The following is a 3,982-nucleotide window of genomic DNA, read 5'->3' as shown; positions in this document are numbered from 1 at the left end:
GTAAAACTTGCAGACCTGGTAAATATCCAGGCTGAGCTCACTCACTCACTCACTCACTCACTCACCCACTCACTCACTCACTCATTCACTCACTCACTCACTCACTCACTCACTCACTCACTCACTCACTCACTCACTCACTCACTCACTCACTCACTCACTCACTCACTCACTCACTCACGCACTCACTCACGCACTCACTCACTCACTCGGTATCATCACTTTTTGATTATGAGTGGTTTTACGCATCTAGCAGTATTCCAGCAATATCACGGCGGGGGACACAACAAATGTGCTTCACACATTGTACCCATGTCGGGAATCGAACCCAGGTCTTATGACGTATTTGGTTATGCTATAGTCGGAATTGTACAATGGATTCTGCTTTTAGCAGAGAATTCTGGCTAAGACATCATTCACATAGTGAGGCAAGCATAAAAAATGGCAATCATACTCCTCTGGGACAACTTTCTTGAAATAGCCCGTTAGCCATGAAAACTAAAAACAGCGGCCATGTGTTCAAGATGGTCAACATCTCAGGTAATTAATACCATTTCGTCTAAATAGGTGACTGAACCAATGCTTTTGATGTGGAACCATATATTTTTTTACCAATTCAGAAGCCACTGCTACTAATCGTTAAACAATCGGAATCTTTATATATGACAGATCTATTTGTTTTCATCATGTATTTACTTTGATATACATGTATATGTGTATTTTGTATATTGTGTTTCTTTCTTGAATATTTTGCACTGAATTTATCCTGATCAAAAAGAGTTACTGACCTTTGACTAACATCTTTTTGTTCATTGTCATTCAAAACTTCTTAGAGCGATGTTCAGATCTAACATAATTTCAATTTTATGCAATTGCACCTCCACAAAGCTGAACATGGTGGACCAAGACGACAAAACTTGCACCTGCATGGCATTGGGTGAGGAAGACGCACTTTCACAGCTGTTGACAACTCTTTGCATTTGGTAGAGGTGCCCAAAGGTGCCCACACGTCATCTTGCTTCTTCTATCCTCAGTCAGCATGACTTTCACTTTCCATTGGGCATGTGTTTGCCTTGCCCCATGTGGAGCCTGCTTGGTAGGTGGCACGCTTAACATGTTGGATTAGAGCTGCCCGAGGAATAGATCACTGCTTTAGAGCAAACATGTCCAGTCTTGCTTCATCAGTACTTTCAGCGGTATCACACCTATCGACATCATGACAACAAACATTTCCAGTATTGTCTCGTCTACATCTTCTGTTTCTGGTTGGGCGGTCGGGTAGTCTAGAGGTTAAAGCCTCTCTCTCTCACACACACACACACAAACACACAGTGATATTGCTGGAATATTGTTAAAAGTGGCGTAAAACTATACTAACTCACTGACTCTATTTCTGGTGGGTATTGACTGAGCATGTCTCCTTCACCACGAAAGGCTGACACAACATCATAGGCAGTGAAAGCATGGAAGAAGAGAATGCTTCTGGACTTCTCATGAACAAATGAGTGATGTATTGGAATCCACTTCATGTTTTGGCCTTGACCAAATGCAACCAGCAAATATTCTAAACCAAGATTCTGTAGAAGCGGTAGAACACTGACTGCTGTGACAAGAACATCTGCGTAGCGTTTTCCATGGGGAGTTTCTTACCCTCTGCTGCAGCATGACTGGCGTCCATACAAATTCTCGTATCTACTTCTTCATGGCCATGGTTGCAAGGTTCCACGGAGTCAGTCCTTCAAGGCTAATTGATTGATTTGAGACGACACCTTCTTCCTGTCACTATCACTGTCACTATCTCAATAAATCAGCCAGGAAGTTAAAGAACTTCTGTCAATTTTGTTGAATTTTCTCTTTGTAACCCTGCGAATAGATCCTATGCCTTGCTCTGACCATGTTTCAGCTTTCAGACCAGGGGACCAATAGACATGAAACACCATGTCTCATGCACGTAGAACTGTATGCATGCACTTTGGTGATCACATCTAGTGCTGCATATTCCTCAAACGTCTGTAAGGTCCGTGGTGGCAGTGAGATCACTAAACCAGAACCATCAATGATGATGACGATAACATGTGATTGCATCAGGAGGTGTAATATGAGACTCAAGGTATTGAAGCAAGCTGGGACTTCTGCACATTCTCACATTCTCTGGACAGGCACGATGGAGAATAGACGACAGGCCCCTTTAAAATCCTTTGGTTTAAACACCATTGATTTGTTTTCATTCTGAATTCACTGAAGCGGCATTTGTCTTCAAATAATGTGGCATTCATTTCAGCAGCACTAAAATAGGCAATGTTCTTACAAATGTGAGTAATTCTCCAGCTTCTTCCATGAATGGATGTCCCATCTCCTTCATCACAGAATACAACTTTTTTTGTATTTGTTCTGTCTGTTTATGGTGTCTGACATTTGCATCTAGCCTCAGATGCTGCTTCGTACCAGCTACCATCCATATTCTTAGTGCTGATAAATCTTCAGTCACAGATATCGCCATTGACCTGCTCCTGAGACTGTTCGATGGCTTTGTTTGTGTACAACAATTTTTTTCAGTTATGGAATTCCAGCGCCAACTGGGGATAACTCATCTCTACGGTCATCGTGTCCCTGAGATGAATGTGAAGCCATCGTGTATAGTTCACACTTTTGTTGGTCAAAAAGAAGGGTCTCAGTCCCTACAGCTCTTGACAGTACAAGCTAAATTTGGTTTCTCGGGATGCAGGGACCATGGAAAGATTGCCAAATCCATTGACAACTGAAATTGTGGATTTACATGTTTCTCACACCAATTTTCGAAACTAAGCACATCCTCTTCATTGGCCACTGTGCTGTTAGAAATGTAGTCTTCCTTCAGGAGTTTGTTGAGACTGGTTGAGGTAACCAGGTGCATATGTTGTGTTCTAGTGACACTGGAAGCAAATAGAAATGTCCTGCTGCTCCCAAAGATGCTATCCCTGCTCCTTTGCACCCTCTGTCTTGGACCGCAGTAAATTGTCCAGCACACTCAGATATTGGATACAACTAGGTTCGGGTATAAGAAAATTGCTCTACACCTAGCCTGGTCGTTGATCTTGTGTAATTTAAGTCCCGAGCGATCTCTACACCATCTGGATAACAAAAACCCCGTTATACGTGGCTTGGCTGTCCGCCCTGCCACACCCTGTCGATGAGGTGTGGCTATGTAACTGGTACTACAACTATCCATACTGCAAGCTAATGCGTGTGGGGTTAGTTATATAACATTTGGGACATTAATTTAACTTCACTCCACTGGTTATGTAGGCGCGCCCATTCTGAGTGTCACGGCAGTGACGCCACCAATGCTCCCTTGTAGTGCCTTGACATTAACTCTCTATTTTCTTTCTAATGTTGTTTACCGGTATTCATTAATTTTACATTTGTACTGTGTTGTCAACAAATATTGTATGTACACTTATGTTCGTTTATAGATATGCATGTTGGTTTGTACTGGAATGTTGTTTACAGATATGCACGTTGGTATGTCCTACAATGTTGTTTACAGGTATGCTCGTTGATGATAATACGGTAAACAATTTCTTGGCATTATCTATTTGACCTTGTGAATGACAGTTTAATCCTGCCATGACTTTTCCAGGCCGAGTCGGTCTTTGTTGTAAACAAACAGACCAGGGGGACATATTAACACGATAATAGCCCCACTCCGGTTCCTGGGGGTCATTTGTTTATACCTTGTGTACACTGGCTACCCCCTTCAGACGCAGTTGGGTGGCATGGGTGTCTATTTACCTAGACAATTGAATATCTACGACATGTCGTAAACCGCCCATTTTATGGCAGATGTCGTTATGCGATCGCGAGCAAGCCACCACTGTATATTCCATAACACATTTGCTGTGAGGGTTTTAATTGAATATCTACGACATGTCGTAAACCGCCCATTTTATGGCAGATGTCGTTATGCGATCGCGAGCAAGCCACCACTGTATATTCCATAACA

Source organism: Haliotis rufescens, unplaced genomic scaffold, assembly GCF_023055435.1.
Source record: "Haliotis rufescens isolate VD_foot unplaced genomic scaffold, xgHalRufe1.0.p SCAF_8, whole genome shotgun sequence".
In the NCBI taxonomy this organism is placed as follows: domain Eukaryota; kingdom Metazoa; phylum Mollusca; class Gastropoda; order Lepetellida; family Haliotidae; genus Haliotis; species Haliotis rufescens.
The sequence above is the reverse complement of the archived record's forward strand: the minus strand, read 5'-3'. Positions refer to the sequence as shown.